Source organism: Bacillus rossius, chromosome 5 (genome assembly GCF_032445375.1).
Source record: "Bacillus rossius redtenbacheri isolate Brsri chromosome 5, Brsri_v3, whole genome shotgun sequence".
Classification (NCBI taxonomy): Eukaryota; Metazoa; Arthropoda; class Insecta; order Phasmatodea; family Bacillidae; genus Bacillus; species Bacillus rossius.
This window is the reverse complement of record NC_086333.1, coordinates 31068381-31085463: the sequence shown is the minus strand read 5'-3', so window position 1 is coordinate 31085463 and position 17083 is coordinate 31068381.

Below are 17083 nucleotides of genomic sequence, written 5' to 3'. Positions count from 1 at the left end.
CCCAGGTTTTCATTACTTCACTGTTTTTAAAACAATACACGGTGGAACACGGAAAAGCAAAATGTCACCAGAACTATTACCACATCTGACCTTTCACTACGGATAATCTCAGCTCTGCCAGTCGAATGAAAATCATTTACAGCAGTAACAAATTAATACAAATTTCCTTCTCGACTCATATTATTAACGACTCAGCGAGAATGTTGAGAGCGGAGTATGTAAGGTGGTAATGTATATCATTAAAGTCCATACCTATGTAGCGACGTACCTACTATCTCCATTACAAATTCCCGGACATCGTCCATCGTAACACTGTTTAAATTACAATAACAAATACTCTCCGCGCAAACACTGGTGGAAGCCATGCAAAAGCATCATTATTTTTATACGATTGTGTGTTTATAATTATTAGACTAATGTTTTTACTACATGTTGGTGTAATGCAATACCAAGTTAATTGCTACGGTTATTCAAGCAGTAAGAGTAAATTTTGCATTAGGCATATTAGTCTATATTCGAAATAAGTATAGCACCTGCACTCAGAAAATGGTTCAGAGCTTCATATGCACAGTATGTTTATAGCTTCGATCGTTAGTAAAGTATGAATATAAAAGAATATCGCAGTTATAAATTTAAATAACATTAACTGTAAGCAGGGCCGCGTCTAGGGGGGGGGGGTCAAAAGGGGCATTTGCCCCGGGCCTCACATTCTAGGGGGCCTCAAGTTTTATTTAAAAAAATATATCATTATTTAAAGTGAATTCCCATTTTATATCTGGCGTAATAATAACTTATCTTTAAATTTAGATACCTATTTATTTAGTTTTGTAAAGCATGATGCCACAATGAAACCACACCGTGCTGTATCTTGTATGGTTTTATTTATAACTACTGACTAAGTCACCAACATCGACGCCGGTCCATGAACCTCCTCAAACACTAGAACCATGTGATTGTGATGGTAAGTTGCCTTTGACTTTACCACTTTCAAGCTTTGATAAAGTTAAAGAAAACACAGCAAGATCCTGCGGCATGGCCTGGCAATATCACTGACGAAATGATAAGTTATTGTGTTGATAAGGGGCCGGACTTTTTTTAGTAATAATGATGGAGACTACACAGCTTCTGCTAGGCAATATCCAAAATGTACTCGTAAACTAACAACATCTGCATTTTGTGAGAGTTCTTGAAAATGGAGAGTGACAGGAGAGAAAATGGTTATTGTACGGGAAATGTGTTTTGCTTTACGGGCAAACTTTTCAATAATTGTAAACTATCAAAATTTGTAAATGGTTTTTCTTATTGGAAGAAAACAGAAGAAAAATTGAGGGAGCATGAAAACAGTATTGAACACAAAGCATGTTATTTAAAATGGGGTTCAAGAAAAAATAAGAAAATGTCAATTTCATCACATTTAGATGCTCAAGTGACTACTGAGACAAATTACTGGAAGAATATTCTTGTTAGAGTAGTGGCAGTTGTAAAATGTTTGTGCAGTCGTGGTCTTCCTTTTCGTGGTGATAATCAGATGCTTGGATCACCTCGTAATGGTAATTACCTAAGAATTTTGGAACTCCTTGCTCAGTTTGATCCTTTTTTAAAGGAACATTTAAGGATACATAGGAACAAAAAAAAAGGTCATGTATCGTATCTTTCTTCTGATATATGTGAAGAATTCATTGAGCTAATGGGCAACGAAGTTCGGAAACACATGCTGAATGAGATTAGACAGGCCAAATATTATTTACTGATAGTTGATTCTACACCTGATGTTTCCCATACAGATCAGTTATATATTGTATTTAGATACTGCCTTAACGGTAACATTTTGGAAAGGTTTTTGTGTTTCATTCCAATTTACAGCCACACAGGAAGAAATTTAAGTGAAGTTGTAACCTGTACTCTAAAAGACAACACTATTGATATCCAGGATTGCCGAAGTCAGAGCTATGATAATGCAGCCAACATGTCAGGAAAATACGAGGGCCTACAAGCGCACATTAAATCAATAAACAGCTCTGTGCTGTATGTTCCATGTGCAGCACATTCAGTAAACTTAGTAGGAAAAAACAGTGTTGGTGAATGTATTCATGCAACAAAACTGTTTCTGTTTTTAGAAAAGCTGTACTCATTTTTTGCTGCTTCCACTCACAAATGGTCAGTTCTTGAAGGAGTTATTTCGGAAAGCACAGGAAATAGAGGAAAGCCAAAAATCACTGTCAAGAGCTTGTCGGAAACAAGGTGTTCATGCAGAGAAGATGCGTTGAAAACTCTCGTAATTCATTATGATGCGATTTTCTGTGCATTTAATGATATGTTCAACGACAAAAATGAAACGCAAGTCACAAGGATGGAAGTGAACTCCCTCATGAAGAAAATGCAATATTTATAATTTGCTTTTATGGTCGTATTTTGGTACGACATTATGGAAAGATTCGGTGCAGTAACCAAGCATCTACAGAAGCCTGGACTCGATGTCATAACTGGTCATCAACTGATGAATTCTTTGAAAGATTTTGTTTACGATTTGCGAAATAATTTTGATGAAATTGAAGTTAAAGCAACACAACTAAGCAACCATGTGTTACAAATTTTGTAGATACTAGATCTTCTAAAAATAAAAAGTTTTTGGATGGAAAAGACGAACTTTCAACTGTTGTAACATCCCGCGAGAATTTCAGAATTTCCACATTTCTATGCATTGCTGATAAGCTCCGCATGGAACTGGAGAAGAGAGCTGCTTCCTACAAAGATATTGCCTCAACACTTGGGTTTCTTTGTAACTTAACTACAGCAAGTGAAGATGAACTCAAATCTAGTGCTACCGAGTTGGTCAGAAAATACAGAAAGGATATGCAGCCTGTTATTACAAATGAATTATTACACTTATCATTTCTCAGAGAGCAACAAGTTGAAGACAGTGTTACATCATTCACTCCACAAAAGGTTTTGCATCACCTATATAACAGTGATATGATTGATGTATTTCCAAATGTAGCAATAGCACTGCGCTTGTATTTGACACTACCAATCACAAACTGTGAAAGTGAAAGATCATTTTCAAAACTGTCAGTTCTGAAGAATCAATTCCGATCTACCATGTCACAAGAGAGATTAAACTCGTTAGCGGTGATTTCTACAGAACATAATCTTGTTAACAGCATTTCATTTGATGGACTCATTAACTTGTTTACTGCTAAAAAGGCAAGGAAGAAGTTTATTGTATAGTGAGTTAGTAAATATATAATTTTGATTGGTTGGGATCTGCAACTCATAAAATTGTGTAAATATTTGAGAACGATTTGAGACTTTCGTAAATGAAGCAGAGAAATATTGGGGGTGGGAGTTGGCTATGAAATATTACTCGATTTCAACTAGAAAGTTTGTTATACATTATTTTGTTTTCCCTGCATAAATATGTTTCATATTTCTTCGTATACGTACAGGCTGCATTTCATTATGGTACTTCTTATCCTTTTTTATGTTAGTTATTACATACATACATGTCAATGCAAATATAAGTTTTTCATATTTGAAAATTATCACTACAATAAAAAAAAGGGTGGGGGCCCTCCGAATATTGTTGCCCCAGGCCTCGCATTCTCATAAAACGGCCCTGACTGTAAGTTTCGTAGAGTGTTAATTCAAGAGTAGTAACGAAAAGTATTTCCTGGGACAGGCTGCAGGCTGTGGAGCCGGGATCCACCGCCATTTGGGTTTGTGACGTCACGGCGGCCATATTGGATGACCTTGATCTTCAAAAATGAATCAAAAATAATAAAATACCTAACAATTTCCCTATTTGAAGGAAAAATTCCCGTTTTGAGGTAACATTTTGCGTTGTATTGCTAAAAGAATTCAAAACTTCGGAATTCTAAAATCTCAAAAGACTTTGGCCTTTGAAAGAACACTAATTCCTGGAAATGCCTTAAGAACCCTAAAAGCAAGCCGCCATAAGCCACTGAAATCAGGACCTTGACTTTGATCTTGACCATAAATTCAAATTATTTATTTTTTTCCACAAATTCCGAAAACATTCCAAAATATGTAAAAAAATTCCTTACTTCAAATGTTTAGTTACTTAATCAAATTCAGCCCTGGTTCGATTACCGGCAAGAGTAAACATGTAATTTATTAATAATAAAAAATTCTTAGTTATAATTATTTTAATTAATAAAAAATTATCATGTCACACAATATTTAAATCTATAAACGTTGCAATTTTCTTTACGGCCGCCATCTTGAAGATATGTCATTTTTAGGTAAGAAATTCGAAAAATAATTATTTAATAAAATTTTATTAAAATATTATTTAAAAACACTATTGCACATTTGTTTATGATAGCCCTCTTGAATTATAGAAATAAAGCAAATTTAGTTACGCCCGCCATCTTGGATATGTATGACGTCACCGTTGCTAGTTTCGTAACGTCTACCATATTGGATTCTAGATCGATGCTATTGTCGTTACGGCCACCATCTTGAAAATAGGTATTTTTTATGCTAGCAAATCGAATTTTTTTTTAAATTAAAAAGACAATAAAAATTTAATAATCTCTACAATTTTGGATTTAGAAGTTAGACTGCAATATTAAAAAAACCGTTATTATTATCAGATTTTAATTGGAAAATATTTAAAAATTATAAAATAAAAAATTAATCAATTTTTAATTAATTATTATTTTTAAAACACACTTACACCATGGAGTTCTCGGTTCGAACATTGTGAGAGCAAAAATAAATAAAAGTGACGACAGATACTTTTTCCACGAAAGCCGCCGGCAGACTGGCTTCCCACCATTAATGTGTGAGTGTGTGTATATATATATATATATATATATATATATCACTTCCGCCATCTGGTTTTTGTCCGCTGGAGGTCGCCATCATCTTGTTTTCATCTGCAACAGCTGTGGCTAATACAGCCCATGGCCAAACTACCTGGTCTGCACAAAACCAGCCATTTTCTGCTACCCAGGAGGGTAGGCAGAAAAGATGGGACAGCCAGTCATAGAGGAATTTCGGGTATTATGGAATACCACTTTGTTTTCCAAATGTAAAAAGTACAATATTTAAGTTATGGTTACCAGGATTGTGCTAGTATGATAGCAATACTATTGTACATAAGTCCAGTAAGTAAAAGTACTTAAGCATAAACAACGTTTTTACAATTTCAATTTTTCCAAGAAAACCTAATTTGGGGGCAATATGGAATAGTATGGGTAATATGGAATACTAAGAATTTTCAATTGTCTCACTTATTTACTGATAAATATATCTTCAAAGACACTATACAAAGTAATAAATTTGTAATTTTCAAACAAAAGGCAATAGTACAATGTCGAGAGGTTTTTAAAAAATACCATAAAATACTAAACATTAAAATTAAAAAGTGTTTCAAAGAAACACCTTCTTGCAGAATTCGTAGACGCAATGAATTCTCAGTTAAGGAATACTTAATTACTAATACTTGTTTTACAGAAACTATTTCAATTAGTAAATCACAAAAAGAAAGTCAAACCTTACAAAACCAAGTTTAAAAAAAATAACATTTATAAAAGTAGCTATTTACAGAAGTCACAGACATAGACAAGTGTTTCTGCTCCAGAGCTGTCATAGTGTTCCCACAATTCACACATTGTGCACTGAATCCATTTGTCCCCATGTGTATCCTGTGAGAACTTACCCTGGCAAAAGAGGCACTCTGCATCGTCACTACTTGGTTTGTCTTTATGAACAGTCAAACTAAGATCAGAAGAATGATCTGAAATATATTCGTGAGATTCATTGCTACTGAAACTATCTTCTTCAATAAAAAAAGTTTTTTTTTTGTTTTGTTTAGGCTTTCTTCTAACAGTTGAAGGTCCAGCTTGAGAAGAAGATTCAGTAGTAGTAGATTGTGTGATGTCTGGGTCATTTGTTGTATTTATGTTCATATGGATGTTGCTTTTCTTTCGGCCACATGTTTCCCTCTTGGTGCTCTTCTTCTCACTCTCTCTTTTACTCTTCTTGTCGTTTTGGTTACGCTTTGCAAGTGTTTCTTCAAGTTTGGTTTTGTATGGTGAATCAGTGATTACTTCAGCAAGAGTTCTTTTTCGACCGATGTTGGAAGATTTAGATTTTCTTATAGGAACAGGAGGAAATATCCTTGGACAGAACAATGGTTTTTAACCTTGAAGATGAGTGAGCAGGGAATTGATTCATTGAAGGAGACTCTCGATGAATGTTCACATAACTAAGTCTTACAATGTGATTCTGTCATTGGTATAGATCTACCATCACATTCTAAATCGTTGACTTCACTCACCACACGCACTTCTATTTCGGTTTCTTCGTTGTCAACTGTGTCAAGTGGCACTCTATAATTTGTGTTAGGACTAGGTCTAGTAATAGTAACGTCATTCCCTGCAGCAATAAAGTCGACATCACTGAAAACATGTATGTTTTTGGGGATATATCTTTGTTGTTTGAAATCCACTGACAGCGATCTCTCCAGTTTGGACTTTATGGTATGCCCTCCCAAAGAGTTCTGCAATGTCATAAGGCTTAATGGGACCTGAACTATGCCTGATGAATTGCCGAACCTCTTCACTATAGTACACTTTAAGGGGCCCCATGAATGTTTTGTCTAATGGCTGTAACTTTTGAGTACAGTGTGGGGGCAAACTCACAATGCGTATGTGGTTTTCCCGTGCCAATCTGATGACTTCTAGGATCTTTGTGTGACTGTAGTGTCCATCGAGGATCAACAGGATGGGTGATTCTTTGGTTGGTTTCGTATGTGATATGAAATGTTTAAACCATTGGCCAAAAATGTTTGTCTGAACCCACCCTGATGGGTGGCAAACCCCAACAGCACCGGGAGGAGCCCCTTTGAGTTCTTGCACAAATGTTGTCTTTACATATATTTCTTAAAATAACTTTCATAAACATATCACGAACAACAGTAGTATGTAAATGTATTTCCTAGATCAGGGTTCAGGGTGTGGAGCCGAGAGCCGGCTCCGCCATCTTGGATTTGTGACGTCACGGCGGCAAAAATTCCTCAAAATTATTTAAAAATGCCTCAAAATGACTCAAAATTTCCGTTTTAAGAAAAAATTTCCCGTTTTCGAGGGAAAAATTCCCGTTTCGAGGGAAAATTTCCCGTTTTATTCCTCAAAAATCCCAGCGGCTAGAAATGTCCTGATAGAGGCTTAAGCATCCTTAACTCAAGCCTCAGTTAAGCCTCTATCAGGATGTGACCTTGACCTTTGACCTTGACCCCGACGGCCATCTTGGATCCACCATCTTGGATGACGTCATTTCGTTTTCTCGAACATTCCGGCATTGTGTTATCGGCCATTTTGAATTATGACGTCACCGTTGCAATTTCCGTTATGGCCGCCATCTTTAAATTTATTATCCGATTTTAATGAAAAAAAATAAAAATTATAAAAAAATTAAATAATAAAATTTTTACTAAAATATTTAAAAAAAAAAAACATTTACGACACGGAGTTTGGAGTCCTCGGTTCGAACCCGACGAATGCAAAAAAATGAAAATGGCGACCGATCCTTCCCTCGCGATGGCTGCTAGCAGACTGACCCCCACCACTTATGTCAAAGCACATATACCATCAGGTAGTATGACGTCATGTCCGCCATCTTGTCCTCGTCTCCTGGAAGCCATCATCAGTGTATCGTCGACGAGAGTGCGCTCACGCCATGTTAGTTTAATTCTTATCCGCTAGAGCGCAGTAATCATTTATTATTGCTGTGACACCCGACATCTTGTCATTTGGCCGCCATCTTGAAAATCCGTAATTATTTAGCTAGAAATTCGGGAAAAATTCCAAAATTCATTAAATAAATTTGTAATCTATATACTGATTGATTAGGTCGACTAAGGTCCTTGGTACGATCTAGGACGATGCAAAAAAAGTAAATATAACATCAATTTAACATAATAGTAACAGGTTCGAGGAATTAAACACCACAAGTTCTTTTACAAACATAATATTTATTACATAATTTCTATTCTACTACAGGATCATTTGCGAAAGCCAGCATTCTTATAATCATTTAGTTCCGCAGCGGTGTGAAATGACTAATTCTTAGCTCCAATCGGTTTATACAAGACAGAGTCTAGCCAGAACATTTACAGACATAGTCCACCTCTTCTTGACAGAGTTTCTGGATACCGTTTTTAACAGTTTGCTTCACATCGTTAGAACTGTAAATTACTGCAGCCGATGTCTTGAATGCACACTTCTTCACTTTGTCATCGAACGGATATGGCTTTCCATATATACAGTCCAACCACAAGTTATATTTCAAAGGTCCGTTTGTTGCTACATCATCAGTAAGCTGATTGATTATGTCCTCTCTGATATCATCAAGAAAATTACAAATGTCTTTCGACTCACCTAACGTATTTCAATAATAGTAGTCCTTCAATGTTCCACGAAATGCAGACTGCGCCAAGTAGAAGCCATTATCGTTCACTTGTAATGCGCCGAACACAGTCTTAGGTTTATTTTCCTGTTCAGACGTCATACCAATCGGTTGCTACACATCGGTTTTCTTTCTTGTACGCTCACGAGCCTTCAACCTAAACCGAGGAGTCTAAATTTCTGCAGGTAGTTCAGCAGTAGGCACACGGACTTCACCTTTACAGTTTTTCGCATGTCGTCGCAAATTATCAATTCGAGTAAACCATTCATGACACTCATCACATCGAAACTTCATGCGAGATGGATTCTTCGTGCATTTGCTCCGCTCATGTCTTCGTGCATCATGAGCAAATGCGAACGACGTATCACAGTAGCTGCAAGGATACCGTGGTGATGAAGACGAACCTTTCAGACCCGATCCAGATACTGACGTTGCCGCAGTTGCACCATCTCCAGGCATACTCTTATGAACATCAATGCATCGTTGTTGCGCCGAAACCTTTACTTTCTGCCGAACAGCAGGACCTTTGCATGCCTTCATGTGCGTTTTCATATTATCTTTTCTGGCAAACTGCTTATGACATTTCTCACAAACAAACATTTTACGATATAGGTTCTTGGCACATTCTCTATTCTCATGTCATCGAGCATTGCTGTTGTTTGAGAAAATCTTGTCGCAGTAACAGCACCGATGTTCGTTAGTTGTTGTCGATTCGGCATCCATTGAAGTCTCCATTGATGGCGAACCAGCGTTCGCCGAGTTTCCCTGTGCAGCCAGCACTAGCGGCATTAAAGTCTCTTCTGCTGGCGGTACCACGTCTGTTGAAGTCTCCTCCAATGTTGACGCCATCGTTGCCAACGGGATCTGCACCTTCTCCATCGTAGCTGTCGTCAAGGTTCCCGTAGACGATGGTACAACCTCCGAGTTCGACGTTAAAGACGGTAAAGATGCCATTGAGGTCTCAAGAACAGCTAATTGACACGACTTATGCACCAGAAGAAACAAACTAGGTGATTCTTACACCGCCGACGTCAGTAACAAACTGAGCGTCCTGCTGTCTAGGACTCGCTTATATACATGCACCGTATGGAATAATACGCTAGTCAAATCAAGAACCATTTACAATAATACTAGAGTCAAATCTACAAATTAAAAAAGAGGATCATTTGATCCAAAAAAATATCGATCTCTCCAATATACGTCAGGTTCCAAGAGCTACAATTCACGTCATCAGATCCATCTACATTTTGCTCCTATGCTTCAATTGACCATTAGCTGCAAGTGCTCCAACAGCTCCATAAGCTTCAACACGTAATGTACGCAATGTACGCGCAATACATGCAATTTACACGCAATAAATGTAATGATTACACAGTACACACAGGAAACGGAACGTACACACATTATACACAGGTAACGGAACGTACACACAGTACACACAGGAAACGGAACGTACACACAGTACACACAGGAAACGGAATGTACACACAGTACACAAAGGAAACTAAACGGACACACAGTACACACAGGAAACGGAATGTACACACAGTACACACAGGAAACTAAACGGACACACAGTACACACAGGAAACGGAATGTACACACAGTACACACAGGAAACTAAACGGACACACAGTACACACAAGAAACTAAACGGACACACAGTACACACAGGAAACGGAACGTACACACAGTACACACAGGAAACGGAACGTACACACAGTACACACAGGAAACTGAACGTACACACAGGAAACGGAACGTACACACAGTACACACAGGAAACTGAACGTACACACAGGAAACGGAACGTACACACAGTACACACAGGAAACGGAACGTACACACAGTACACACAGAAAACGGAACGTATACACAGTGCACACAGAAAACGGAACGTACACACAGTGCACACAGGAAACTGAACGTACACACAGTACACACAGGAAACGGAACGTACACACAGTACACACAGGAAACGGAACATACACACAGTACACACAGGAAACTGAACTTACACACAGGAAACGGAACGTACACACAGTACACACAGGAAACTAAACGTACACACAGGAAACGGAACGTACACACAGTACACACAGGAAACTAAACGTACACACAGTACACACAGGAAACGGAACGTACACACAGTACACACAGGAAACGGAACGTACACACAGTACACACAGAAAACAGAACGTACACACAGTGCACACAGAAAACGGAACGTACACACAGTGCACACAGGAAACTAAACGTACACACAGTACACACAGGAAACGGAACGTACACACAGTACACACAGGAAACGTAATGATCACACATACAGTAGCGGAAACACACAGGCTTAGTTGGAAATCAGACTACAAGAAATAAAAAAACATTAAATTTTTACTTTCAATATATTATTACTTCTCAACATTACACAAATACAAGTAAAAGAAGCCATTATTGTATGTAGCCAGCTTTCCTCAGTTCTTTGAGTATGAAGGATATTTCTTTGATGCACGGATAGTTTCCTGCACAAAGCGAGCCATGTAGAAGTCTTAGCCGGTCAACCAATATGTTTGGATCTTTCCATGATGTGTAATCAATCTCTTCTACCACCATCTTACTTGCTTGTTTATTATAAATAGTTTTAATATCACAATCATCCCAGTGATCATGATAAGCATTATCAGATTTATTATAACACGACGTTTCCATCGTTTCGGTCTCAGGACATCGCCACATTCTTCGATCTTGTCAGCTCTAGGTGCTTCATCACAGTCTATGCCTTTGTCAACAGCCTCAGAGTCACTGTAACAATCACTGTAGAAGACATCCTCTTTACCCAGATTACCGTATGAATTCGCTATCGATGATGTCGAAGTGTCTTCATCGTCTTCATGGTTCCTTTTTAGGAGTCCATCATTTTTACAAAGAATGGAGGATCTACTGAATATAGGCTTGAATGTATTCTCACTTTTCACGGTGTTGATACTTCCATTAGTTTCAGTCTTCCCGAAGCCATTAGCATCCTTCAATTTATGTTCTTCCTCACGATCGGGTGAGCTAATACCATCACGCTCAGGACAAGGAAAATTATTGTCATAATGCAGATCACTCTTCTTTAGTCTAGTGGATCCATCGGTGTCCTCTATGCCGTTAGTAGTCTTGACTTTACATGTTCTACCATGTCTTTTTAAGCTGTCAATTCGTGTTAACAACCTGCTACAACGATTACAGCTTAACATGTTGCGTAGTGGGTTTCTAGCACAATCATTCTTCTCATGACGTCTAGCATTCCTTCTCATGGCAAAATCCTTGCCACAGTATCTACAGCGGCTTCCTTCCGATTCAGATGCAGATAACAAACCACGATCCATGGTAGCTTCTGTGACTAATGTTAGATACAAACTGTCAGTTTTCTCCAATTGGAAACATTTATTAAATAGAGTTTTTGAAATATTTCATCAGCGAGAGTTAAGTTATCTAATGCAAAGCAAATTGATGCAAGTAGTTCCGGCTGTCGTAAACAGATGGCGCCACGTGTTGCTTGCAGGTAAATAATATATATTTCATTATGTGGGATGCGGAACGCTCACTATCGATCGCAAAGGGAGGTTGGCTTCGATAGTATCCAAGGAGAAAAAAGTTCGTCCTTCCTGCTAGTGCTTCTCAGATTTCTTACGGTCCACAATCTTGGATTACGACGTCACAGCGGCCATATTGGATGGGTGTGACCTTGACCTTTGACCGAAACCGCAGGAATGATCGCAAGCACACGGATTAACCATCAAAATATAGATAAGAATAATCAGGAGCACACAGAGAAAACCATCATAATATTGGCAAGAATAATCAGAAGCACACGGAGAAAACCGCCACAAGTTTTCTTTGATATCATTAAAATACAAAAATAAATTAATAAAAAATAAAAACGAAAAAAAATTCAAACATTCTGGCTTGTACTAGAACTCTATCTTTGCTCAACAATGAGAAGTTCACAAGCTAGCAGAATGTTTAAATTTTTTTTCGTTTTTATTTTTTATTAATTTATTTTTGTATTTTAATGATATCAAAGAAAACTTGTGGCGGTTTTCTCCGTGTGCTTCTGATTATTCTTGCCAATATTATGATGGTTTTCTCTGTGTTCTCCTGATTATTCTTATCTATATTTTGATGGTTAATCCGTGTGCTTGCGATCATTCCTGCGGTTTCGGTCAAAGGTCAAGGTCACACCCATCCAATATGGCCGCTGTGACGTCGTAATCCAAGATTGTGGACCGTGAGAAATCTGAGAAGCACTAGCAGGAAGGACGAACTTTTTTCTCCTTGGATACTATCGAAGCCAACCTCCCTTTGCGATCGATAGTGAGCGTTCCGCATCCCACATTAATGAAATATATATTATTTACCTGCAAGCAACACGTGGCGCCATCTGTTGACCACAGCCGGAACTACTTGCATCAATTTGCTTTGCATTAGATAACTTAACTCTCGCTGATGAAATATTTCAAAAACTCTATTTCATAAATGTTTCCAATTGGAGAAAACTGACAGTTTGTATCTAACATTAGTCACAGAAGCTACCATGGATCGTGGTTTGTTATCTATAGCTGAATCGGAAGGAAGCCGCTGAAGATACTGTGGCAAGGATTTTGTCATGAGAAGGAATGCTAGACGTCATGAGAAGAATGATTGTGCTAGAAACCCACTACGCAACATGTTAAGCTGTAATCGTTGTAGCAGGTGTTTAACACGAATTGACAGCTTAAAAAGACATGGTAGAACATGTAAAGTCAAGACTACTTACGGCATAGAGGACACCGATGGATCCACTAGACTAAAGAAGAGTGATCTGCATTATGACAATAATTTTCCTTGTCCTGAGCGTGATGGTATTAGCTCACCCGATCGTGAGGAAGAACATAAATTGAAGGATGCTAATGGCTTTGGGAAGACTGAAACTAATGGAAGTATCAACACCGTGAAAAGTGAGAATACATTCAAGCCTATATTCAGTAGATCCTCCATTCTTTGTAAAAATGATGGACTCCTAAAAAGGAACCATGAAGACGATGAAGACACTTCGACATCATCGATAGCGAATTCATACGGTAATCTGGGTAAAGAGGATGTCTTCTACAGTGATTGTTACAGTGACTCTGAGGCTGTTGAGAAAGGCATAGACTGTGATGTAGCACCTAGAGCTGACAAGATCGAAGAATGTGGCGATGTCCTGAGACCGAAACGATGGAAACGTCGTGTTATAATAAATCTGATAATGCTTATCATGATCACTGGGATGATTGTGATATTAAAACTATTTATAATAAACAAGCAAGTAAGATGGTGGTAGAAGAGATTGATTATACATCATGGAAAGATCCAAACATATTGGTTGACCGGCTAAGACTTCTACATGGCTCGCTTTGTGCAGGAAACTATCCGTGCATCAAAGAAATATCCTTCATACTCAAAGAACTGAGGAAAGCTGGCTACATACAATAATGGCTTCTTTTACTTGTATTTGTGTAATGTTGAGAAGTAACAATATATTGAAAGTAAAAATTTAATGTTTTTTATTTCTTGTATTCTGATTTCCAACTAAGTCTGTGTGTTTCCGCTACTGTATGTGTGATCATTACGTTTCCTGTGTGTACTGTGTGTACGTTCCGTTTCCTGTGTGTACTGTGTGTACGTTCAGTTTCCTGTGTGCACTGTGTGTACGTTCCGTTTTCTGTGTGCACTGTGTGTACGTTCTGTTTTCTGTGTGTACTGTGTGTACGTTCCGTTTCCTGTGTGTACTGTGTGTACGTTCCGTTTCCTGTGTGTACTGTGTGTACGTTTAGTGTTCTGTGTGTACTGTGTGTACGTTCCGTTTCCTGTGTGTACGTTCAGTTTCCTGTGTGTACTGTGTGTACGTTCCGTTTCCTGTGTGTACGTTCAGTTTCCTGTGTGTACTGTGTGTACGTTCCGTTTCCTGTGTGTACTGTGTGTACGTTCCGTTTCCTGTGTGTACTGTGTGTCCGTTTAGTTTCCTGTGTGTACTGTGTGTCCGTTTAGTTTCCTGTGTGTACTGTGTGTACATTTCGTTTCCTGTGTGTACTGTGTGTCCGTTTAGTTTCCTGTGTGTACTGTGTGTACATTCCGTTTCCTGTGTGTACTGTGTGTCCGTTTAGTTTCCTGTGTGTACTGTGTGTACATTCCGTTTCCTGTGTGTACTGTGTGTACGTTCCGTTTCCTGTGTGTACTGTGTGTACGTTCCGTTTCCTGTGTGTAATGGGTGTACGTTCCGTTTCCTGTGTGTACTGTGTAATCATTACATTTATTGCGTGTAAATTGCATGTATTGCGCGTACATTGCGTACATTACGTGTTGAAGCTGATGGAGCTGTTGGAGCACTTGCAGCTAATGGTCAATTGAAGCATAGGAGCAAAATGTAGATGGATCTGATGACGTGAATTGTAGCTCTTGGAACCTGACGTATATTGGAGAGATCGATATTTCTTTGGATCAAATGATCCTCTTTTTTAATTTGTAGATTTGACTCTAGTATTATTGTAAATGGTTCTTGATTTGACTAGCGTATTATTCCATACGGTGCATGTATATAAGCGAGTCCTAGACAGCAGGACGCTCAGTTTGTTACTGACGTCGGCGGTGTAAGAATCACCTAGTTTGTTTCTTCTGGTGCATAAGTCGTGTCAATTAGCTGTTCTTGAGACCTCAATGGCATCTTTACCGTCTTTAACGTCGAACTCGGAGGTTGTACCATCGTCTACGGGAAACTTGACGACAGCTACGATGGAGAAGGTGCAGATCCCGTTGGCAACGATGGCGTCAACATTGGAGGAGACTTCAACAGACGTGGTACCGCCAGCAGAAGAGACTTTAATGCCGCTAGTGCTGGCTGCACAGGGAAACTCGGCGAACGCTGGTTCGCCATCAATGGAGACTTCAATGGATGCCGAATCGACAACAACTAACGAACATCGGTGCTGTTACTGCGACAAGATTTTCTCAAACAACAGCAATGCTCGATGACATGAGAATAGAGAATGTGCCAAGAACCTATATCGTAAAATGTTTGTTTGTGAGAAATGTCATAAGCAGTTTGCCAGAAAAGATAATATGAAAACGCACATGAAGGCATGCAAAGGTCCTGCTGTTCGGCAGAAAGTAAAGGTTTCGGCGCAACAACGATGCATTGATGTTCATAAGAGTATGCCTGGAGATGGTGCAACTGCGGCAACGTCAGTATCTGGATCGGGTCTGAAAGGTTCGTCTTCATCACCACGGTATCCTTGCAGCTACTGTGATACGTCGTTCGCATTTGCTCATGATGCACGAAGACATGAGCGGAGCAAATGCACGAAGAATCCATCTCGCATGAAGTTTCGATGTGATGAGTGTCATGAATGGTTTACTCGAATTGATAATTTGCGACGACATGCGAAAAACTGTAAAGGTGAAGTCCGTGTGCCTACTGCTGAACTACCTGCAGAAATTTAGACTCCTCGGTTTAGGTTGAAGGCTCGTGAGCGTACAAGCAAGAAAACCGATGTGTAGCAACCGATTGGTATGACGTCTGAACAGGAAAATAAACCTAAGACTGTGTTCGGCGCATTACAAGTGAACGATAATGGCTTCTACTTGGCGCAGTCTGCATTTCGTGGAACATTGAAGGACTACTATTATTTAAATACGTTAGGTGAGTCGAAAGACATTTGTAATTTTCTTGATGATATCAGAGAGGACATAATCAATCAGCTTACTGATGATGTAGCAACAAACGGACCTTTGAAATATAACTTGTGGTTGGACTGTATATATGGAAAGCCATATCCGTTCGATGACAAAGTGAAGAAGTGTGCATTCAAGACATCGGCTGCAGTAATTTACAGTTCTAACGATGTGAAGCAAACTGTTAAAAACGGTATCCAGAAACTCTGTCAAGAAGAGGTGGACTATGTCTGTAAAGGTTCTGGCTGGACTCTGTCTAGTATAAACCGATTGGAGCTAAGAATTAGTCATTTCACACCGCTGCGGAACTAAATGATTATAAGAATGCTGGCTTTCGCAAATGATCCTGTAGTAGAATAGAAATTATGTAATAAATATTATGTTTGTAAAATAACTTGTGGTGTTTAATTCCTCGAACCTGTTACTATTATGTTAAATTGATGTTATATTTACTTTTTTTGCATCGCCCTAGATCGTACCAAGGACCTTAGTCGACCTAATCAATCAGTATATAGATTACAAATTTATTTAATGAATTTTGGAATTTTTCCCGAATTTCTAGCTAAATAATTACGAATTTTTAAGATGATGGCCAAATGACAATATGGCGGGTGTCACAGCAATAATAAATGATTACTGCACTCTAGCGGATAAGAATTAAACTAACATGGCGTCAGCGCACTCTCGTCGACGATACACTGATGATGGCTTCCAGGAGACGAGGACAAGATGGCGGACATGACGTCATACTACCTGATGGTATATGTGCATTGACATAAGTGGTGGGGGTCAGTCTGCTAGCAGCCATCGCGAGGGAAGGATCGGTCGCCATTTTTATTTTTTTGCATTCGTCGGGTTCGAACCGAGGACTCCAAACTCCGTGTCGTAAATGTTTTTTTTTTTTTTTTTAAATATT